Raw genomic sequence first — 25,786 nt, forward strand, 5'->3', positions numbered from 1 at the left:
TTTTGGTTTGGGCGTTATTATGTTGATGTAGTTTCCCTTTTATTGAGTAATCTGCTTTTTTACTTGCAAACCTATGACAAACTTATTTACTAGAACTGAAGGATGTAGCGTGGTTTTTATTTACTCTTTGTATTTGCTTTGAACCATGTTGTTGATGTAGTTTCCAAGATCTTATTGCTTGCTTCAGTAAGTCGGTTTATGTTAATTGATTGGAGTTGTTTTAGTATAGTTAAACTGGTGATAAAATTGTGTCGTGATATATTTGGTACCTGCGTGTTCTCCACTTTAGATTATTGTAAATAGTGTCTTCCATTACAATTTCACATAGGCTAGTTGAATGATCTACACTTGAAAACAATAATAGAAGAGCGACATCAGAATTTGTTTAGAAGTGTGAGAATAAGATGCATATCTTATTAAGTAAAAGTTATATGCATTGCACCCAAAAAATACATTAGGTTTTCGTGAAGAAAATTCTTCAGAAAAGAACTAATTTAGAAAGATTAATTTTTGTGAACTTGAACTCAGCACATGTAATGCATGTTACTGATAAAGAATAAGTAAACATTAAGTTCTTGGCTCGAAGAACAAATGAATACATCTTTTAGCTGTTGCTCTCCTTTCTGAGGGGCAAAAATAAGGTAACCACCCATTTTCCACTCTCCACTTATCTTTCTTAACAAAATCCAATTTCTGTTCATGTCGAGCCCCACCAACCACCCTCCTGACAACCCTTCTAAAAAGTAAAGTGTTTAACAACCACTATTATAAATATCCCTGCTGGGGTAATTCCATTCGGTCCTCTTTTACCAAACAATATGCATTAGGACTAGTAATGGTAGAAGAGTAGGAAGAAGGAGACATGTATCATTGATTTATATCATTGTTTTTTTCTATTGTGTTATTTTTCCTATACTTTTCTACAGATATGTATTTTTTTCTATTTATTTTATATTCTGCCTTTTTTCTGTTGTTTGGTTTCTTTTTGCTTTTATGTTTTGTTTTAAATCATGGATCTTCTTGTATATTCTGTCTTTTTTATACACTCTGCTTTGTGTTTTTTTTTGTGATATTATTTTTTTTATTAGTTTATAATATTCTTCTTTATATGTTTACTTCAACCAATTCTGTTTTGTACGCTTGTTGTTAGTATAGTTAGTTTTTCAATATTCAGTTTTTCTTTTCTATTCTATTGTTTGCTATTTGTTTTATAATCTGGCTAACATTTTTGGGTTTTTGTATTTGTATTCATTTTTTTATTTTTGGAAAACTCGGTTTTATATTTTTCTTTTCTAAATGATTTATTCTTGTTTTCTATTTATTTTTCATCTTTACATTCACTTTAACAAATTCAGTTTTGTGTTTTTTTTGCTTTATTTATATTATCTGTTTTTTACATATTTGGCCTTTATTTTATTTTAGTTCATGTTTCATATGCTTTGCGAGCTTTTCTTATCTATTTAGTTTTGTACATTCGTTTTGAAATTTAGTTTAGATTTATACTTTTTACTCTACTCATATTACTTTATATTTACCTCCATCCTTATGTAGGCCGAGTTTTGTATTTTATTGTTCTGGTTTATTTTCTTTTATTTCTATTATGTGCTCTTACATATCCTTTTTCAGGTTGCTTTAATTCATTGTTGTTATCTGATTTGGGATCTTCTATCTTATATTTTGTGTTTTGCATGCTTGTTTGGAGTTTGTGTTTCTGTCTTTTTGGAAACTTTGTTTTATTTTGTAGACTACTGCTACATTTCTCGATGAATCTCGTGGGAAAGGATCGAAACCTGGGCTTTAGTGCAAAGTGACGGAGTTTAGGTTTGGGGCCAAAATGTCATCTTTGTCTATAGCAGCTTATTGAAAAACCATGGGTTGTAGCTATTTCAGTGAGGTATTGGAGGAGAACAAGCAACTTTCTTTCTTTTATTTTCCCAATCAACAACCAAGTAACCTATACAAATGGGAAAAAAAATCTTGATAATGCTCATAGGGTTTCAGCTCCATTTCATCTTAGAAATTTCTAATATTCTCCAAAGGAAATAATATTTACTCAATGAAGAAAATAGTAGAATAAAAAATACCTAAAAAGAACAAAATTCATGAAACTGGACATGTGAAAAAAATACAAAATTGTCTATACAAGAAATTAAAAACACAATAAGAAAATAAAAACAAAAATGTGAAACTCGATATATAAAGATGGAAAGAAACAAAAAGTAAAACAAAACAGAAATGCAAGAGAATATAAACCTGGATTTGAAAAAACAAATAACTAAATATATGAAGCCATATAATGAACAAAAATAGAAATAAAGAAAACAAATTAAAAATAAAAACAATTAGGATGAAAAGAAACAAAAATGAAGTGAACAAAAAGATGACAAGCAAACAAAAAATAAAAACAATTAGGATGAAAAGAAACAATAATGGATTTATGAAAGTGTAAATAGCAGTGGAAAATTAACAGGAATTAAAATACATTAAAATATAAAAGTGAATTTACAAGAAAATAAAATACATGGAAATTCCAAAATATACAAAACCAATTGTATGGATATAGATAATGGAACAAACAAAACAACTAGAAACAGAAAAAAAGAATGTGCAAAAATGAATGTGAAAACAGAAAATAAATATAAAATAGAACAAAATTAAAAAGTAAAATTGGATTTGCAAAAAAAGAGAGGAAATAAATGTCCAAACAAATACAGAAAGCAAATTTTTGAAATCGGGCTATGATCCAACTAAGAAGAATAAATACAATATAATGAGTAACCGAATTTAAAAAAAAAGGATAGTGAAATAGAAAATCTAAAACAAAAAAAAAAAATAAAACTGAATTTTTGAAAGATAACATAAAGACACAAATGGTAAATAAAAGATAGAAAGTTGCTTCTCCCCCAAAACCTCACTGAAATGGCTGCAACTCATGGTTTTTCAATGAGCTGCTATAGACAAAGTTGGCATTTTGGCCCCAAATTATCACCTAAACTCCGTCACTTTGCAGTAAAGCCCAAGTTTCCATCCTTTCTCAGGAGGTTCTTGGGGAAATGTTGCAGTAGTCTAAAAAATAAAACAGAATTTGCAAAAAGATAGAAACACAAACTCCAAACAAGTATGCCAAACACAAAATATAAGATAGAAGATCCCAAGTCAAATAACAACAATGAATTAAAGCAACCTAAAAAGGGGAACATGTGAAAGCACATAATAGAAATTAAAGAAAATAAACTAGAACAATAAAATATAAAACTCGGGCTATATAAGGATGGAAGGCATATATAAAGTAAAATGAGTAGAGTAAAAAGTATAAATCTAAACTAAATTTCAAAAGAATGTACAAAACTAAATATATAAGAAAAGCTCGCAAAGCATATGAAAAATGAAATAAAAAAAATTGAAGGCCAAATATGTAAAAACCAGATAATATAAATAAAGCAAAAAAAATACAAAATTGAATTTGTGAAAGTGAACGTAAAGATGGAAAATAAATAGAAAACAAGAATAAATCATATAGAAAAGACTAAATATCAAGTTGAGTTTTCCAAAAATAAAAAAATGGAATGCAAATACAAAAAATCAAAAATGTTAGCCAGGTTATAAAACAAGTAGCAAAAGATAGAAGAGAAAAGCAAAACTGAATATTGAAAAACTAACTAAACTAACAACAAGAGTACAAACTAGAATTAGTTGAAGTAAACATACAAAAAAGAATATTATAAACTAATAAAAAAAAATGATATCACAAAAAAACACAAAGAAGAATGTATAAAAAAAGACAGAATACACAAGAAGATCCATGATTTGAAATAAAACATAAAAACAAAAAGAAACCGAAAAACAGAAAAAAGACAGAAGATAAAATAAACAGAAAAAAATGCATATCTGTAGAAAGGTGTAGGAAATATAACAAAATAGAAAAAAAAACAATGATACAAATCAGAGATACATGTCTCCATCTTCCTACTCTTCTACTATTACTAGTCCTGATACGTATTGTTTGGTAAAAGTGGATTGAATTGAATTACCCCAGCAAGGGTATCCATAACAGTGGTTGTTAAACGCTTTACTTTTTGGGAGGGTTGTCAGGAGGGTGGGTGGTAGGGCTTGACATGAACAGAAATTGAATTTTGATAAGAAAGATAAATGGAGTGGAAAATAGGTGGTTACCTTTTTTATTTTGCCAGACACTTAACTTATTTATGCCCCTCAGAAAAGAGAGCAACAGCTAAAAGACATATTCATTTGTTCTTTGAGCCAAGAACTTAATGTTCACTTAATCTTATCAGTAACATACATCACATGTGCTGAGTTCAGGTTCACAAAAACTAATCTTTCTAAATTAGTTCTTTTCTGTAGGATTTTCTTCACTAAAATCTAATATTTTTTGTGGGTGCAATTCATATAACTTTTACTTAATAAGATATGCATTTTATTCTTTCACACTTCTTAACAAATTCTGATATTTCTCTTCTACTATTGTTTTCATGTGTAGAGCATTCAACTAGCCTCTGTGAAATAGTAATGGAAGACGCTATTTACAATAATCTAAAGCAGGGAGAACACGTAGGTACCAAAAATATCACGACACAATTTTACAAGCAGTTTGACTATACTAAAAGAACTTCAGTCAATTAACATAAACTGAATTACTGAAGCAAGCTATAAGATCTTGGAACCTACATCAACAACATGGTTCAAAAAGAAATACCAAGAGCAAATGAAAACCGCGCTACATCTTTCAGTTCTAGTAAATAAGTTTGTCACAGGTTTGCAAGTAAAAAAGCAGATTACTCAATAAAAGAAATGCCAACATATAACGCCCAAACCAAAAGTATAAATCAAGAACCCTATGGAGAATCTAAAAAAGAAGCAAGAAAATAGGAAGTGGCAAAACTACAATATAATGCCAGATATGAATGATAAATCAAGAACTATCTTGATATTTTAAAGAGGCAAGAGAATACGAAGGGAAAATACTCATATACTGGCAAATCTTCCAAGTTCTCTATCGAACTCCAAAGGGAGAAGAAAAAAACACATCGAACATCTGGATTAAACAAAGTGAACCACCGAAGGAGACCACAATATTGCAAAATGGATTAAGCTTGCTTTAAATAATGATTTGTCATTCGAAAAAGCCAAAAAGGGCTGCATCAATATCATACAAAATCGCAGGAGACCACAATAATGCAAATTGGATAAGCTTTATTAAATTACTGATTTACCATTTGAAAAAGCCAAAATAACTGCCTCAATATCATCCAAAAAATTGCATCGATAGCAGCATTTACACAAGCTGGATGAGAACATTTGCATTTAGATAAAGATAGCCACAAGAGAGAACCAATAGATTGTGATTTGTGAATCCAAAAAAAGTTATGTTTCTTCAAGTGACTAGGTTAAACAAGTACAAGAAGAAGCCTAGCCTCCAAACCTGTAAGGAGAAATGAACAATATCACACAGAGAAAAGCAAGAGATCTGGAACACAGATCACTTTGAACCAAGGGTTGAAATTTTCTGTGTCAGTGGCTTGCTTGATTGGCACTTGCATGGTTTATACGAGGCCAGTGACATCAGCAAGTACTGGCATACGGCCAGACTAGTGTCAATGTTGTGTGTTGATATGGCACATGCATGGTATGTATTGTCCCATGATGACTGGAACTTAGATCTAATAAAGTTTACAAACCTTTAGCATAAAATGAGGTGTGAACATGTCACTTTTTATGCATAAGTTACAAACAAGGATAGAAAAATTGTGTGACAAATTAAGTTTAGAAAGAATATTATACTTAGGAACCAAATAATATTCATGCTCATAGATTAGGAATTGCCAGTTTATGAGATGATAATAAAAGTTCAGATAATAAATATAGCAATCACAAGACTTAATTAATGACAGCAAACTCAAAGAATGGAACCCAAATTTCAATAATCATGTGTCAAGCTTTAGATGCAGTAATCTATTGCAAGAGATTAGGAAAAGAATGTAGGGTTTCCTTAATTCCAAAAATTATAAAGGCTTGCATGGGGAATGCTTTTGACTGAAGTTTTGTTATACACCATGACAGAGTGCTAACTCTAGGCTAGTTGTCGATACATTCTCAAACACTAGCTTACCAAGCTTACTAAAAGGTAGGCTGTCTTTGATAGCATTCTTGAAATTCATTTTCATATGATATTGGATTATCAAAATAGACGGCTACAATGATGAGATTGGGTCACCTATGTTACTTTGAATGAAGCTACTGGCAAACTCCATTAAGTATTAGCCGTGAAGAGTAAGTACCTTTTCTTTTTCTTGATAAACAGAGAAAACTTATCTCAAAGATTTTTAACTCCAGAACCCGGGAATTTTAATTTCATAATATTATCTAGTGTTTGATTTTATTTGAAGAAAAATGCCAGTTTCTGTGTGAACAGATTCCTCTGCTTTATAAAAATGGCGATCAAAAAAAGAGATGCCGTTATCATGTTTAGAAGAATTCCATCACTTCAAACCCAAACAAAGTGGGATGCACAAGATGGCACCTACTACTTATAAATCCATTTCATTTTGCACTATAAGCAATACGACATTTTTACTAACCGTTTATAGACAATATAATTGTTCTAATATAAATATCTTGCTTATTACTTACAAGGAGATCCACGTGACACACTCTGACATGCAACTGGTTTAGGCCTAAGATATAATACTAATATTCTGACCACTACAACTGAAAGTAGTGACTTGATTCTAACAGAAATTCAAAGATAACAGAAGTAGGGTATAGGAAATTACAGTTGTGGCTCCATTCTGATCTGATGAACTCAAACTAAGTAGAACTTATCTACAAAATATAAATAGAGCAAGATAAGCAGCGTAGGTGATTGCTCACTTCTCATAAATGTCAAAGAAAACTAAAATGAATATAGTGAAAGAAAAAGAGAAGCTTTGAGAAAAAGATTGTGGAAGGAAGTTAGATATTGGCATGCATTAAAACATCAATGACTTGCAACATAGACAAACAAGGCGCAAGCTTAATTGGATATAAAACAATACAAACAATGAGTACTAATATATGCTACAGATGATTACAAATTCCATATAGAGTTGTGAGTTTTGTCTTCAAGTGGACTCTGTGAAAAAGAATCACCTCAAAACCATAAAAAGAAGGAAATCAGTGCCTCTGATTATTCTTTCAAGCTACCACATTGTACAAAAATTGATACAGCAAAGAGGACCAAAAGAATCATGGGAGACCGCAATAATACAAATTGGATAGGCTTTCTTTAATTGCTGATCTATCATTTGAAAAAGCCAAAATGACTGCATCAATATCATCCAAAAAATCGCATCGATAGCTGCATTTACACATATGCCGGATGAAAACATCTTCATTTAGACAAAGGCAACCACAATAAAAAATCAAACCACAAGAAAAAACCAATAGATTGTGATTTGTAAATCAGAAATCTTGATTTTAATCACAGACCAAGAAATCTGTATTAAAGTTTGTTTATTGTTGGGTAGTAGGTTTGTCCGGTGCGTTTGGCTATCAATGAAATAGGTAGGTTTGATTTCAATTAGGTCTCTCTTTGTAGTGTTGTCTATAGTAGATGTATGGTTGAAGGGTTTTTTCAATCGTAGTTTAATGTTGGGTAGTGTCGGCCGTTTGCTATGTTATATTGTTTGGGTATTTTTGAACTTGTGGTACATTGTTGCGCTTTACAAGGTTATCTTTCTGGTTGAAAAATTGAGACACTTTCTCCAGTTTGGTATGTTTAGTTGCCACGGCAACTTGTATGATTGAATTTTGTTTCCGCTGTCAATATTTGAGTTTTCAAGGTTTTGGTTGCTATTGCTTAATTTATGTTTGTTTTGTGCGATTTAAGTTCTTGTAATTTTCAAGCTTTGCATAAGTGATTCTTGACTTCTTCAGAAGATACCATTTGATAAATCTTTTTATATACTTGATATATTCTTTTGTTTTTTTGACTCCATTAGGGATTTGTTTATTTTTGTGGTTGTCTAACATGGATGCTTTCAGAAGCTTATTTGTAATATCTAATAGATTTTTCTACTAATATTTGCATTAATTACTGTTGGTAGCTTGGTTCTGATGAAGAAAATAGTGTCGAATTTGCATGGTTTATGCTGTGTTAGGTTTTTCATCTGTCCATATTTGCATGGTTTTTATCTACTGCATAAAGATTTGCATGCGGAGGTAGATCTTGCTCCTATAACCTCTACCCCGAGGATCTTGCCACCGCCACCGAGCATGGGTGTCTTGTTGTGAGTGCCCCCACGGCTAACACGGTTGCGGCTGCCGAGCATGGGATTGCTCTGCTCACTGCCATGGCCCGAAACATTGCTCAGGCTGATGCCTCCCTTAAAGTTGGTATGCTTCTAGCACTATAATCTAATAGATCTGGACGTCGGTTTGAAAGTGCTGCATGATTGAAAAATGCCTTCTTTAACAACCAAATATGAGATATCGATTGGCAAGTTTGTTTATTTGTATATTTTTGCTTGAGCAGTGGTTCTCTTATGCTATGATTTACTTTAGATGGATAATAGAATCTCATAATTCCATTTTCATTTTGTCAATATCATGGTATTATTATTATTATTCTTTCGTTTATTTTTTTGTTTGTTTCTTTTCTTTTTTCCTCCTTTCTTTCTTTCCTTTCTTTTTTCCTCCTTTCTTTCTTTCCTTTCTTTTTTCCTTGTCTTCTTCTTTCGTTTCTTTCTTTCCTTTCTTCTTCTTTCCTCACATGAATGGGTTTTGAGGTCCTGTCCTATTCCCATTTTCTCGCAGGAATAGGATGAGATGCCCCCCCGTCTTGCCAGGATCTAAACATCGGTGCCTTGTATTATATGTTTTTGAATGGTTGTCATGATTTGTGTTATTGTGAAGCACTCAATTTGTCAATTGGCTGCCTTAGACCCATCCTTATGACTACTATGTCTATTCCTGGCCTCAAAAATCAAAGCCTTGTTCTCCTTTATCTCAAAGGATAAAATGGATCTCACAGCATTGGAATTTAATAGTGGCTGTACCTAACCTATATACTGTAAATTTATTTGAGGATGCTTATAAAAATTGACTGTCACTTAGACAAACCCTCCTAAAATCAAAATATTCTTTTGCTAAAACTATCCTAGTCAATTATATGTTCCAATTTGTTTCAAGTTTGTCGGTAAATCTTTTTCAGACCATTCTCTATAACTTTGGTTTCTAATAAGCCAGTGCACTCTATTCTATTGCTTCAATTTGTAAACCAGCAATATTAACTGTTTCATGGGATACTCTAAAGATGCCAAGAAAAACTTTTAATCTCAATATTTTAGCATTCCAAGACAAACTGCTGGATTTTTGGAAATGGACACATTTTGAAGGTAGAGTTGTTGGTGAACGAATATAATATTCTTTTGGTAATTCACTTTTGTAAGATTCTGTAGTGTTGCCTATTGATGCATAAGAAATAATGAGCTCTAAAGAATGTTTATTCTGACATTTGCTCCATGATTTTAATATGCAATTAGCAAAAACATTGTGCCTTTAAATTGTTTTCAACTTCTAACTACATTTACTTTTATGGAAACAAAATCGGTTCTTTAATAATTTTTTAGCAAATGAATTGTTACATATTCCATAAAATTTCATGAAGCAATTCCTTCCTAGATGCTGGCACTCTCGAAGGATACTTATGTAAGCCCCTTTGTTAATATTTGAATTCTATTTTCTTCTTCTTGTTTTCTAGGTAATTATTTTCTCTAGTAAGGCCGTGTTTGGGAAATCCAGTAAGATTGAGCTGGATTTACTGATGGATTTATGGATTGGCAGCCTAAATAGGTATGGTCCATGTCAACCCAACATCCCCACAGCCTGAATCCTATGAGAGGAAAAAAGACCTCCATGGGTCTTTCTCTCCTTCCTGCAGACCAATAGGCCCACAGGCTAGGATCTAGGCTAGGACTTGGGTGGGCCCTTAGAAAACTACAGGCTGGGCAGGCCAACAAATCCAATTCCTTCTGGAATATATCCAAATAGGCACTAAATGGGAAGTTTATCATACCTTTATATATGAACAAGAAACTTTCTGAAGTTCTCTTGAGGAGAGATTTCTGGTGCTTGTAACTGGAGCTTTCAAGAAGTTTTAAGATATCACATGGTGTCATATAGAGTTTTGGATGACCTACAATTGCATGCAATCTCTAATGAATAGATTTTCATCGACATGGTGCCTCTACCAAAAACCCAAACACCATGGCAGGGATGTTAGGAACTATTCTCCTTTAATTCTTAAAACAAATGCAACGACATGTCACAAAAGATTTTGGTATCTTGGGCGTGTAGGGTTCCCCCCCTATATGTGGGGAATCCTAGGGCTTTCAAGTTTATTAATCCTCTACATTTACTTGTCCATCAAGATCTGTCAGTTGAAGTAATTTTCTAGGTATTTATTGAACATATTACGAATTGCTGTGACTCAATTTTCTTTTACCTTGGTTAACCTGTTCCTGCAACCTAAATGAATTCTATTTTGTTCTTTCCCATGCCACAAGCTATACCTACTTTCTTACATCATTTCGTTGTTTTTGATATTATATATACATGCTGTCCGACGAAGTTGTCTAATGTTTTTTTTTAATGACAAACTGCATCTAAGTAAGATGGATGCTTCCTCGACTTTGGTGGTTGGAGGGTTCGATTGGCCTTAAGGTTACACTATTACAGAAGTTGCAGCAGTTGCATCCCTGCAAGGATATCTTTACATGCTGGGTGTGGCCAATGTCTGCAGCCGAAGGATGATCAGGCTTCTTGTGGCTATAGATGTCCCACCTTTATCAAGGCAAGTTGCATGCATCTTGGTTGATAGATTAAACCATCTCTTTCCGCATTAAAATGTGGAGATCTAGTTATGATATCAGGTAAATTAACATGCGCATAATTGTTCTACTTAAGAGTGATGACCTCGTACGGTTGCCATTATAAATCTTCGAATCCTCTGGGTTCTTCTTGAAAATAGTTTTTGAGTGTATCCTGGGGTTTCCTTCAGCATATGTAGAGTGTATAGCCATCCTTAGAAGATGGAAACATACAGTACAATCAGTTGCAAGTGCCCCTGCTGATCTTTGTTGAAAAAGAGGAAAAAGATTGATCACAATCAAGTACCCAACATTAATGTAGAATAGAGCTTTAGAGTCTTAATCCTTTTGGGGAAACAAATCATGCATCATAGAAAACTGCAAAAATTGACAGACAATGATATGCATTAGTTATGGCAGTCCAATTAGGCACTAGACTACCATCAAGAGTAGGCCAGATGCAACAATTTAGATGCGCACTAGATCAGTATTTCCAACAAATTTTTGTTATTCTCAAAATGCTCCTATAATAGTCAGAATTTTTAATTATTCTTAGAATATCCCTCTTTTCATATTCTAAAAATATATACACCTTATGAGGTACTGCTGGAATTATAAATAAATATCTACCAAAAAGAAATCTCTGTTATTTACAAAAAGTAAGATCAGTCTCATCCATTAAATTAGTTCGAAGCCTCTTATCCATTGAAACAAGATTCTTTATGAGCTCAATCCCACTTAAAACTAAAGCACTCTTTGCATCTTTGTACTTCGCATTCAATCATGATGCTGTGCCCGAGGCTATTTGGCCAGAGAACTTCAAGAAGTTGGAAGTTCTATAGGAGATCGATTCTAAAATCTGCCTCATGCACCTTTGTCATAAAGACAAAAAAGATTTATTCATACATCCCCTCGGGTACCTTACCATTTGCCAAGAAGGACAACGGGTGGGGATCTTAGCTAAGAAGGATGACATGGTTAGGATCCGGGAGTTGGAGAAATTTGATTTGAGGGACTTCAATGGATGAAAGGAACCGCAAGTCACAACATATATGGGTGTGCTCAATTGGTGCTTTTCTTCACCTTCTTATTGTGGTTTCTTTGATTCCTATAAGAAATCAATATTTTTGTTTTGAATAGTTTCTTGAGTATAATTTCTTGGTTCTTCAGTATATTAATTGAGCCTCGCAATTTATAAATAAATATATTAATTGATACATCTCTTTTAACTAATATTTTCGGACTGAGAATAAGAGAAGGTATGTAGAAAGCAGCATGAAAAAAAAAATTATTGCTAAAAAGCAAACCGACGGTAATTGCTGGCTTGATTTGGTGTTTATAGCTTAATGAACTTATAAGCCATGTTCATGGTAAACACGAAAAATAATTCAACATGTTAAAGAGGGACTTCAGAACAATTTTCCAATATATCTAAGAAATTATGACTCAACAGGTGATAAATAAGTAATTTTATCACCAAGTCGGTAAGGGTTGCCGACTTAGAGGTTAAACTTCCCACCCCTTTCTCCCATTACTTGGGTCCTCTTTGTCTCGGTTTCTCCCCCTTGTTTTCTTCGTGGCGACGACGAGCGTGGTGACGATCGTGGCATCGTCCTCATCCGTGGCATCGTCCTCGTCCTTGGGTCGTCCTCGTCCATGGTGTCCTTGGGTCGTCCTCGTGCATCAAGCACCGTAGATGACGAGAACGACGGCGAGAAGGTGCGGAGGCGCCATTGCTGGAGGCCCGATAAGCAATCCATGCCCACTTCTGTATTTTCTTGCTTTCCTTTTGGAATCAAGGTCCTCTTGGTCTTGTTTCTCCCCTTTCTATAGGTCTTCTTCGTGGCGACGACGAGCTTGGTGACGATCGTGGCATCGTCCTTGTCCATGGCTTCTTTGGGTCGTCCTCGTGCATCAATAACTGCACCGTAGATGACGAGAATGACGGCGAGAAGGTGCGGAGGCGCCATCGCTGGAGACCCGATAAGCGATCCATGCCCACTTCTGTATTTTCTTGCTTTCTCTTTTAGATTCGAGATGGTTCTTGATTTCTAGTTGGGTTTTGTCGTTATATTCGTGATTTTCTCCAATTCCTATTTTCGTTCGTGTTCTTTGAATACTTCGTGGTTCTTGATTTATAGTTCAAGATTTTGGTGTTATTTGGTGATAGTTTTCTGGATTATAGATATGTTTCTTGATTTTGGGTCCGGATTTGATGTTATAGGTTGATTTCCCTGTTATTTTGTGCCTAGATTATTTGTAGGGTTTTAGTTTTGATAGATTCTAGATCTGGATCTTGCTTTAAGTGATTTTTTGATTTTCTTGCATTTTGATCATCTTGTATGTCCGACTGGTTGATGATGGGGAAATTTTTAATATGGTTAATAATTTTTAAAGGAGGGATTTCTTTGATCTTCCAAGGGTGACCTTTTGTGGATTCTTGGTGATGCTAATGAAAAGATGAAGTTTTTGTTCCTTCTCTGTAGTTTCCTGGGATCAATATTTGGAAAATGAGTGAAGCATCTGTTTCTTTGGGATTATCTACTGCCATGTGATATCTTCAGAAACATCGCATTTGACATTTTCTCCAATTCCTACTTTCGTTCGTGTTCTTTGAATACTTCGTGGTTCTTGATTTATAGTTCAAGATTTTGGTGTTATTTGGTGATAGTTTTCTGGATTATAGATATGTTTCTTGATTTTGGGTCCGGATTTGATGTTATAGGTTGATTTCCCTGTTATTTTGTGCCTAGATTATCTGTAGGGTTTTAGTTTTGTCAGATTCTAGATCTGGATCTTGCTTTAAGTGATTTTTTGATTTTCTTGCATTTTGATCATCTTGCATGTCCGGCTGGTTGATGATGGGAAATTTTTAATAATTTTTAATATGGTTAATAATTTTCAAAGGAGGGATTTCTTTGATCTTCCAGGGGTGACCTTTTGTAGATTCTTGGTGATGCTAATGAAAAGATGAAGTTTTTGTTCCTTCTCTTTAGTTTCCTGGGATCATTATTTGGAAAATAAGTGAAGCATATGTTTCTTTGGGATTATCTACTGCCATGTGATATCTTCAGAAACATCATCGCATTTGACATTTTTCTCCAATTCCTATTTTCGTTCGTGTTCTTTGAATACTTCGTGGTTCTTGATTTATAGTTCAAGATTTTGGTGTTATTTGGTGATAGTTTTCTGGATTATAGATATGTTTCTTGATTCCGGATTTGATGTTATAGGTTGATTTCCCTGTTATTTTGTGCCTAGATTATCTGTAGGGTTTTAGTTTTGACAGATTCTAGATCTGGATCTTCTTTAAGTGATTTTTTGATTTTCTTGCATTTTGATCATCTTGTATGTCCGACTGGTTGATGATGGGGAAATTTTTAATAATTTTTAATATGTTTAATAATTTTCAAAGGAGGGATTTCTTTGATCTTCCAAGGGTGACCTTTTGTAGATTCTTCAGTTTTGGTTATGGTGATGCTAATGAAAAGATGAAGTTTTTGTTCCTTCTGTGTAGTTTCCTGGGATCAATATTTGGAAAATAAGTGAAGCATCTGTTTCTTTGGGATTATCTACTGCCATGTGGTATCTTCAGAAACATCGCATTTGACATTTTTTTTTTGAAAGGCAATCTGGATGCTTAATCATAGTCTGTTTTTCGGATTATCTGGAACTTACCAGTTTTATGTGAATTCTTTTTCTTTTTGAAATATAAAATATGTTATCAGTTTCTCTCTTGCATCTTTTATTAGTTTTCAAATCTTGTTAGAGATTGGATTCGGCTTTTGGATTAATGGGTAGAGGCAGAGGGAAGGGGAGGAAGTTAACAGTAGTAACAAGTCATGAAGATCCAGGGAGTGGTGGTGAAGAGGTTCTTCCTAAATATAAGAGGAGGGGAAGGCCACAAAAACCTTTAAAAGTAGACTTGGACAAAGAGGATACTGACAAGATTGAGGAAGAAGAAGGAGATGATGTGAACCTTCTGCCTCGAGCAAAGATATAAAAGGCTCGACAGTTGAGAATGGGAAGAAGAGGAAGAGGTATTCACAAGTAAAAGAAAATTCTGAATCAGTCCTGGAGGAAAATGGTACTGGGGTGAGATCCAACAATGAGGAGTCAACTAGGTCTAACGGCTTTCGGCAAAATGGAAGCCAGCGAAAGAGCAAACCTTGGCAGGCTGCTGAAGCAGGAGTTGAGTCCAAGCGAGATTTGCAATAGTATCTCTTTTGGGTTTTCCATCATCCTATTGCCAGCTATATCGCGCAGGTCAAAGTCCTTAGTGGCCTACCTTTTCTTTTCCATGTTCCTTCCTATTTTGCTTTTTATCTCGTTTTGTCCATGAATGAACTTAACTGGGAGGTGGCGGTCTGAATACGCTGTTTTATAATTTTCACTGACACCATAAAGCTGCTATAAGGTATTTGCTTTAGCTTAAATGGAGTTTCTGTAGGCTGCAGAATTATAAGCATAAAGTTTGCTTTAGCTTGTTTTATCTCTTTTACCATTACTATTTGATGTCCTAAATACCTACATTTTTGTCTAACGAATTGTAGCAACATAGTTCATTCTAGACTCTTTCCTCTTCTGCAGTAGACTGCATACCAGTGCTTTGTGGTTCTTTAATTTGAGGTCTTTGGGTATATATGTATATACATTCTTCAGTTCTCTAGATATAATGCTGTTGCTGCTCCTTTTTTTGATAGCACTGGCTTATCTTTTTTTTTTTTTCTTTTGATACCACTGTCGCTGTTGCTGCTTATCTTTAACTGCAGCTATTTTGCTTTCTTTATAGTGCGGCAATTTTGACTTCCTGTCAGCAGGTTTATTTTGCTATTTTCTGTTGTCCTCTATTTGTGGTGATGGAATTAATAGTGCATTAGAGATGGTTGCCTGCTGTATTCTTTTGGTCCTCTTTGTTGTATCAATTTTTGTACAATGTGGTAACTTGAAAGAATATTCAAAGGCACTGACATGGTCTGCCGTACCGGTCCGTATCGGCCGGTACGTACCGGTCCGGCCGGGGACCGGTACCGGATCAGCGTCGAATCCGGTACCGGTAGTTTATTGTTGAAGAACCGGTACGAGACCGGTTCGGACCGGTACGCCACTGGTTCGGACCGGTACGGGCCGCCACCGGTACGGCGGACCTTGGGCACTGATACCCTTCTTTTTATGGTTTTGAGGTGATTCTTTTTCACAGAGTCCACTTGAAGACAAAACTCACAATTCTATATGGAATTTGAAATCATCTGTAGCATATATTAGTACTCATTGTTTGTATTGTTTTATAATCCAATTAAGCTTGCACCTAGTTTGTCTATGTTGCAAGTCATTGAAATTTTAATACATGCCAATATCTAACTTCCTTCTACAATCTTTTTTTCTAAGCATTTCTTTTGCTTTCACTGTATTCGTTGTCAATTTGACTAAGCTATACATAGTTAATAGAAATAACAAAGGAAATGAGTAGATTGCGGAAATAAAGGTAATTAAATTTGCTATGGAAACCATATGTATATAGGACATGTAGATCCTGCAGATCCTATTAACATCCCTCCTCAAATTGATGCTGGCTGATCAAGAAGCATCAATTTGCCAACTAGAAACTTATGGCGTCGACGAGTCATAGCCTTGGTAAACACATCAGCAATCTGAAAATCCGTGGTGATATGAGGAAGAGTGATAACACGTCGATCATAAGCCTCACGAATAGAGTGACAATCCACCTCAATATGCTTGGTGCGCTCATGAAAGACAGGATTAGCCGCAATCTGAATTGCACTAGTGTTATCTGCATGAAGAGAAGTGGGCTCAAGTTGAGGGAACCCAAGCTCAGCCAACAATCCACGAAGTTAAATAATCTCAGAACATGCAGAGGACATGGCTCGATACTCAGACTCCGTTGAAGACTTAGAAACATGGTCCTGTTTCTTACTCTTCCATGAAATGAGTGCATTGCCAAGAAACATACATCAGCCCGTAACTGAGCGACGCGTATCTGGACAGCCAGCCCAATCAGCATCACTGTATGCCCTCAACTGAATAGGTGAACCAGCAGGAAAGAATAAGCCGCGATCTAGAGTGCTTCTCAGATAGCGAATGATACGATAGATGGCAGCCAAATGAAGGTGTCGAGGAGTCTGCATAAACTGACTAACTTGCTGAACAGCGAAGGAAATATCAGGCCGAGTTATGGTCAAATAGTTCAGACTTCCAACCAACTGTCGGTACAGTGAGGGATCAGAAAGAAGCTCGCCCTCCTCACGATGATACTTTACATTCACCTCCAAAAGTGTCAACAGAAGAAGCATGTTGAAGTCCAGCCAAAGCAATCAAATCTTGTGTATACTTATGTTGGTGCAAGAAAGTACCCGCAGGTCCAGACTTCAACTCAAGGCCCAAAAAATATTGAAGAGAACCAAGATCCTTCATGTGAAATGAAGCCTGTAGGTGTTGTTGAAGCTGCTGAATCAACACAGAATCTATCCCTGTAATAACTATATCATCGACATAAACCAGAAGAAAAACAATTCCATTCTCAGTCTTGCGGAGAAACAAGGAAGAGTCATACTGACTTTGGACAAAGGAAAAACCAAGTAATGAGGAGCGAAACTTATCAAACCAAGCACGAGGTGCCTGCTTCAAGCCATAGAGAGAGCGCTTCAGCTTGCACACATCAGAAGATGGTGTAGTGAATAAATCTAGTGGAGGTGTCATAAAAATCTCCTCCTTGAGATCACCATGCAGAAAAGCATTCTTAACATCCATTTGTCGTAGGGCCCAACCTTTAGAAGCAACAATGGCAAGAACTGTCCGTATTGTAGTCATTTTAGCCACCGGAGCAAAAGTCTCATCATAATCTACTCCATATTCCTGTCTATTACCAAGAGCAACCAACCGAGCCTTATATCTTTCCACAGTCCCATCAGGACGTAGCTTTATAGAATACACCCATTTACAACCAATGGATTTAACATCAGAAGGACATGGAACAATATCCCAAGTGTGATTCTCTTATAGAGCTTGAAGCTCATCTTGCATGGCCTTCACCCAACATTCCTGCTTAATCGTCTGCGAATAATAAGTAGGAATCGTGATAGTAGACAGAGTCACATTGAGTGATGTATGGGAGAATCCATACCTATCTGGTGGATGGGAGGCTCTGGTGGACCTCCAAGGCGCAGGGACTGCAGGCTCAGGTGGTGGATCAGTATCGGAAAGGGGCTGAGGTGGCTGACGTCTCTTATACACAATATTTGGTTTGAAGCGCTCAATAGAATGATATATATCATCAAAGCTAGGAAGCATGGCAAGATCAGAAGATGAGGCAACATTGGACCGAAAGAAATATTGATTGTCAAAGAAAACTACATTTCTAGAGACACAAAGTCGTTTAGTAGCAGCATCATAACACACAAAACCCTTTTGAGCAATACCATAACCCATAAAGGCACACTGAACCGACTGGGCAGCAAGTTTGTGACGTTCATTAGCAGGTAAGTGAACAAAGCAAACACATCCAAAAGTATGAAACTGATTATAACCAGGATGCTTGCCATAAAGACGATAATAAGAGGAATCAAAGTCCAAAATTTGAGAAGGCAGTCGATTAATCAAATAAACTGCAGTAGACAAAGCTTCAACCCAAAATTTAGGAGGAACAGAGGATTCAAGCAACAAGGTGCGAACAACATCCAACAGATGGCGATTCTTACGTTCAGCAACACCATTTTGCTGAGGTGTATAAGGACAAGATCGCTGAGAAATTATACCTTTTTGATGCAAGAACCCCTGAAAGTCATGAGACATATATTCTCCACCTGAGTCAGACCTTAATACTTTAATACAGGTTGAGAATTGAGTCTCAACATAAGCCACAAAGGTCTGAAAAATAGAAAATACTTCGGATTTGGAGCGGAGAAAATACACCCAAGTGAAACGACTATAATCATCAATGAACGTCACAAAATATTTATATCCGGTATGAGATGTTACAGGAGTAATGCCCCAAACATCACTATGAATAATATCGAAGCATTTTTCAGCTCGACTACCATGATTAGGAAAAGATAGAGTTTTGCTTTTTCCAAGTTTACAAGCAGTACAATCAAAAGACATGCTGTAAGAAGAGAACTGATCTTTATTGCCCAAAAAACCATGCTTCACTAAATGAGACAAAACAAGAGAGTTAGGATGGCCTAGGCGTTTATGCCAAACCTCACTCTGATTTGTTGCAGCAGTACAAGCCAAAGACAATAGACTTGGAAGAGTAAAATGCAGAGGAAACAATCTTCCAACTTTAGGCCCCTTCGCGATCATTTTTCCCGACACTTGATCCTGAACCTGACAACCATTTCGAGAAAAATGCACATCACAGTTGTTATCAACCAATTGACCAACTGAAATCAAACTAGTAGAGAGTCCAGGTGACACAAACACATTGCGGAAAGGTGAACTAAGATCTCCAATAGCAGTAATAGGAAGATTACTTCCATTAGCAATTTGAATGTGTTGTGTACCGTTATAGGACCGAACATTGTGCAGAAAATCAGAACAGCCAGTCATGTGATTTGATGCTCCAGAATCAACAAACCAAGAATGAGAAATTGTCTTACCATTACCTTGAAGTCTCAATGCTGAAAAGGCCGAGATAATCATCTGTTGCACCATCTTTGGAGTAAGAACAACTTGGTTAGGACCTGCTGATGTGTCTGCAGCAGATGCGATTCTTGCGGACTGATCCACAGAAGCAGAAGAACTGACCGCAGCTTGAAAAGCATTGGCTCGGCGATTCTGAGGTCGCGTAGGACACTCCTTAATGATGTGCCCGGACTGCTTACAGTAAGTGCAGAATTTCTTATTGCAGTTGCGAGCAATATGGCCGAATTCCTTGCAGCAATAGCACTGGACCTTGTCCTTGCCCTTTCCCTTCCCTTGAGCAGCATATGCAACATTCACAACATCTGAGGACAGCTTCTCTTGTGCCATAACAGCCTGGGTAAGAGTCCGTTGCTCCTCACGAAGCAATTCACCAAGACACACATCCAAAGAGGGAACAGGATCTCTGTTTAATAGCGCAGCCCTAGTAACTTCAAATTCTGGCCTAAGTTTCATCAAAAATTGATCATGTTTGCTGGTTGCATGAACCTCTTGAATAGCGGACAAGGCTTCTTTTGGCACCTTAGCATGAATGATTCCGGAATACTCGTTCCACAGATTAAGAAAACCAGAATAATACTCCTGAATGGAAATATTACCTTGGCTGTAATTTGCAATCTCCAACTCCAACTGAAACCGCCTTGCATTGTTGTCTTGGTTGTAGATGCGCTTCAAATAATCCCACATCTCCTTGGCGGTGCTAAAGGACCGCAGATTGTTCACCATATGCGGCTCAATGGACCCCAAAATCCAAGAAATAATCCGAGCATCCTTGGTCTCCCATTGAGCAAATTCCTTAGCATCAGTTGGTGCTTTAGAAGAGCCATCAATATGATCCCAAAGCTCTCTGCCTTTGATAAACATCTTGAACTGAAACTCCCAAGCAGAGTAGTTCTTCCCAGTGAAACAAACACAAAAGGCTTCTGTAGATATTATGACCAAAAGAAAGAACACCAGAAAGAGAACTCCAAGAAAGCTAGAAACCAGAAAACTAGAGAACTTTACCAAGAATTCAGAATCTAGAAAACATAAGGCTGTACCGAGACTCAGAAATCTAGAACACCGAGAACCCCTTGGACTAAAAACTAGAGAAAACCAAAATGAGAAAGCGTTAATGACCAGATTCAGAACATAGGCTCTGACACCATGTCAAATTGACAAAGCTATACATAGTTAATAGAAATAACAAAGGAAATGAGTAGATTGTGGAAATAAAGGTAATTAGATTTGCTATGGAAACCATATGTAAATAGGACATGTAGATCCTACAGATCCTATTAACATTCGTCTAGTTTTCTTTGACATTTATGAGAAGTGAGCAATCGCCTACTCTGCTTATCTTGCTCTATTTATATTTTGTAGATAAGTTCTACTTATATTGAGTTCATCAGATTAGTATAGAGCCACAGCTGTAATGTCCTATACCCTACTTCTGCTATCTTTGAATTCTTGTTAGAATCTAGTCACTACTTTCAGTTGTAGTGGTAAGAATATTAGTATTATAACTTAGGCCTAAACTAGTTGCATGTCAGAGTGTGTCACGTGGATCTCCTTGTAAGTTATAAGCAAGACATTTATATTAGAACAATTACATTGTCTATAAATGGTTAGTAAAAATGTCGTATTGCTTATAGTGCAAAATGAAATGGATTTATAAGTAGCAGGTGCCATCTCGTGCATCCCACTTTGTTTGGGTTTGAAATGATGGAATCCTTCTAAACATGATAACAACATCTTTTTTTTTTGATTGCCGTTTTTATAAAACAGAGGAATCTGTTCACATAGAAACTGGCATTTTTCTTCAAATAAAATCAAACACTAGATAATATTATGAAATTAAAATCCCTAGGTTCTGGAGTTAAAGATCTCTGAGATAGTTTTGCTCTGTTTATCAGGAAAAAGAAAAAGTACTTGCACTTCACGGCTAATGCTTAATGAAGTTTGATAGTAGCTTCATTCAAAGTAACATGGGTGACCCAATCTCATCACTGTAGCCATCTATTTTGTTAATCCAATATCATATGGAAATGAATTTCAAGAATAATATCAAAGACAACCTACTTTTTAGTAAGCTTAGTAAGCTAGTGTTTGAGAAAGTAACAGCAACTAGTCTAGAGTTAGCACTCTCTCGTGGTGTATAACAAACCTTTAGTCAAAAGCATTACCCATGCAAGCCTTTATAATTTTTGGAGTTAAGGAAACCCTACATTCTTTTCCTAATCGCTTGCAATAGATTACTGCATCTAAAGCTTGACATATGATTATTGAAATTTGGGTTCCATTCTTTGAATTTGTTGTCATTAATTAAGTCTTGTGATTGCTATATTTATTATCTGAACTTTTATTATCAGCTCATAAACTGGCAATTCCTAATCTATGAGCATGACTATTATCTTGGTTCCTAAGTACAATATTCTTTCTAACTTAATTTGTCACATAGTTTTTCTTTCCTTGTTTGTCACTTATGCATAAAAAGTGACATGTTCATGCCTCATTTTATGCCAAAGGTCTGTAAATTTTATTAGATCTAAGTTCCAGTCATCATGGGACAATACATACCGTGCTTGTGCCATATCAGCACACAACATTGACACTATGCTGGCCGTATGCCAGTACTTATTGATGTGCAGTGCATGCCAAGCACTGGCCTCGTATAAACCATGCAAGTGCCAATCAGGCAAGCCACTGACACAGAAAATTTCAACCCTTGGTTCAAAGTGATCTGTGTTTCAGTTCTCTTGCTTTTCTCTCTATGATATTATTCATTTCTCCTTACAGGTTTGGAGGCTTGGTTTGCTTCTTGTACTTGTTTGTTTAACCTAGTAACGTGAAGAAACACCACTTCTTTTGGATTCGCAAATCACAATCCATTGGTTTTCTCTTGTGGTTATCTTTGTCTAAATGCAGATGTTCTCATCTAGCTTATGTGTAAATGCAGCTATCGAAGCGATTTTTTGGATGATATTGATGCAGTCATTTTGGCCTTTTTCAAATGATAAATCAGTAATTAAAGAAAGCTTATCCAATTTGCATTATTGTGGTCTCCTGCGATTTTGTATGATATTAATGCATCCATTTTTGGCTTTTTCGAATGATAAATCAGTATTTTAAGCAAGCTTTATCCAATTTGCATTATTGTAGTCTCCTTCAGTGGTTCACTTAGTTTAATTCAGATGTTCGATGTGTTTTTTCTTCTCCCTTTGGAGTTCAATAGAGAACTTGGAAGATTTGCTGGTATATGAATCTTTTCCCTTTGTATTCTCTTGCTTTCTTTAAAATATCGAGATGGTTCTTGATTCGTCATTCATATCCTGCATTATATTGTAGTTTCGCCACTTTCTAGTTTCTTGCTTATTTTTTGGATTCTCCATAGGGTTCTTGATTTTTACTTTTGGTTTGGGCGTTATTATGTTGATATCCCTTTTATTGAGTAATCTGCTTTTTTACTTGCAAACCTATGACAAACTTATTTACTAGAACTGAAGGATGTAGCGTGGTTTTTATTTACTCTTTGTATTTGCTTTGAACCATGTTGTTGATGTAGTTTCCAAGATCTTATTGCTTGCTTCAGTAAGTCGGTTTATGTTAATTGATTGGAGTTGTTTTAGTATAGTTAAACTGGTGATAAAATTGTGTCGTGATATATTTGGTACCTGCGTGTTCTCCACCTTAGATTATTGTAAATAGTGTCTTCCATTACAATTTCACATAGGCTAGTTGAATGATTTACACTTGAAAACAATAATAGAAGAGCGATATCAGAATTTGTTTAGAAGTGTGAGAATAAGATGCATATCTTATTAAGTAAAAGTTATATGCATTGCACCCAAAAAATACATTAGGTTTTAGTGAAGAAAATTCTACAGAAAAGAACTAATTTAGAAAGATTAATTTTTGTGAACTTGAACTCAACACATGTAATGCATGTTACTGATAAAGAATAAGTGAACATTAAGTTCTTGGCTCGAAGAACAAATGAATACATCTTTTAGCTGTTGCTTTCCTTTCTGAGGGGCAAAAATAAGGTAACCACCCATTTTCCACTCTCCACTTATCTTTCTTAACAAAATCCAATTTCTGTTCATGTCGAGCCCCACCAACCACCCTCCTGACAACCCTTCTAAAAAGTAAAGTGTTTAACAACCACTATTATAAATATCCCTGCTGGGGTAATTCCATTCGATCCTCTTTTACCAAACAATATGCATTAGGACTAGTAATGGTAGAAGAGTAGGAAGAAGGAGACATGTATCATTGATTTATATCATTGTTTTTTTCTATTTTGTTATTTTTCCTATACTTTTCTATAGATATGTATTTTTTTTCTATTTATTTTATATTCTACCTTTTTTCTGTTGTTTGGTTTCTTTTTGCTTTTATGTTTTGTTTTAAATCATGGATCTTCTTGTATATTCTGTCTTTTTTATACACTCTGCTTTGTGTTTTTTTTTGTGATATTATTTTTTTATTAGTTTATAATATTCTTCTTTGTATGTTTACTTCAACCAATTCTGTTTTGTACGCTTGTTGTTAGTATAGTTAGTTTTTCAATATTCAGTTTTTCTTTTCTATTCTATTGTTTGCTATTTGTTTTATAATCTGGCTAACATTTTTGGGTTTTTGTATTTGTATTCATTTTTTTTATTTTTGGAAAACTCGGTTTTATATTTTTCTTTTCTAAATGATTTATTCTTGTTTTCTATTTATTTTTCATCTTTACATTCACTTTAACAAATTCAGTTTTGTATTTTTTTTGCTTTATTTATATTATCTGTTTTTTACATATTTGGCCTTTAATTTTATTTTAGTTCATGTTTCATATGCTTTGCGAGCTTTTCTTATCTATTTAGTTTTGTACATTCGTTTTGAAATTTAGTTTAGATTTATACTTTTTACTCTACTCATATTACTTTATATTTACCTCCATCCTTATGTAGGCCGAGTTTTGTATTTTATTGTTCTGGTTTATTTTCTTTTATTTCTATTATGAGCTCTTACATATCCTTTTTCAGGTTGCTTTAATTCATTGTTGTTATCTGATTTGGGATCTTCTATCTTATATTTTGTGTTTTGCATGCTTGTTTGGACTTTGTGTTTCTGTCTTTTTGGAAACTTTGTTTTATTTTGTAGACTACTGCTACATTTCTCGATGAATCTCGTGGGAAAGGATCGAAACCTGGGCTTTAGTGCAAAGTGACGGAGTTTAGGTTTGGGGCCAAAATGTCATCTTTGTCTATAGCAGCTTATTGGAAAACCATGGGTTGTAGCTATTTCAGTGAGGTATTGGAGGAGAACAAGCAACTTTCTTTCTTTTATTTTCCCAATCAACAACCAAGTAACCTATACAAATGGGAAAAAAATCTTGATAATGCTCATAGGGTTTCAGCTCCATTTCATCTTAGAAATTTCTAATATTCTCCAAAGGAAATAATATTTACTCAATGAAGAAAATAGTAGAATAAAAAATACCTAAAAAGAACAAAATTCATGAAACTGGACATGTGAAAAAAATACAAAATTGTCTATACAAGAAATTAAAAACACAATAAGAAAATAAAAACAAAAATGTGAAACTCGATATATAAAGATGGAAAGAAACAAAAAGTAAAACAAAACAGAAATGCAAGAGAATATAAACCTGGATTTGAAAAAACAAATAACTAAATATATGAAGCCATATAATGAACAAAAATAGAAATAAAGAAAACAAATTAAAAATAAAAACAATTAGGATGAAAAGAAACAAAAATGAAGTGAACAAAAAGATGACAAGCAAACAAAAAATAAAAACAATTAGGATGAAAAGAAACAATAATGGATTTATGAAAGTGTAAATAGCAGTGGAAAATTAACAGGAATTAAAATACATTAAAATATAAAAGTGAATTTACAAGAAAATAAAATACATGGAAATTCCAAAATATACAAAACCAATTGTATGGATATAGATAATGGAACAAACAAAACAACTAGAAACAGAAAAAAAGAATGTGCAAAAATGAATGTGAAAACAGAAAATAAATATAAAATAGAACAAAATTAAAAAGTAAAATTGGATTTGCAAAAAAAGAGAGGAAATAAATGTCCAAACAAATACAGAAAGCAAATTTTTGAAATCGGGCTATGATCCAACTAAGAAGAATAAATACAATATAATGAGTAACCGAATTTAAAAAAAAAGGATAGTGAAATAGAAAATCTAAAACAAAAAAAAAAAATAAAACTGAATTTTTGAAAGATAACATAAAGACACAAATGGTAAA

General features: G+C 34.7%; 1 long non-coding RNA gene across 1 annotated transcript; it reads left to right on the forward strand.

The window, feature by feature from the left end:
• The first annotated feature begins 1,356 nt into the window (after positions 1-1,356).
• On the forward strand, positions 1,357-15,361 carry LOC120112340. The gene is made up of 2 exons (XR_005513846.1): positions 1,357-13,089; positions 14,099-15,361. It is a non-coding gene; the product is annotated as an uncharacterized LOC120112340 (long non-coding RNA).
• The last annotated feature ends 10,425 nt before the right edge of the window (positions 15,362-25,786 follow it).

This window comes from Phoenix dactylifera, chromosome 11, assembly GCF_009389715.1.
Source record: "Phoenix dactylifera cultivar Barhee BC4 chromosome 11, palm_55x_up_171113_PBpolish2nd_filt_p, whole genome shotgun sequence".
In the NCBI taxonomy this organism is placed as follows: domain Eukaryota; kingdom Viridiplantae; phylum Streptophyta; class Magnoliopsida; order Arecales; family Arecaceae; genus Phoenix; species Phoenix dactylifera.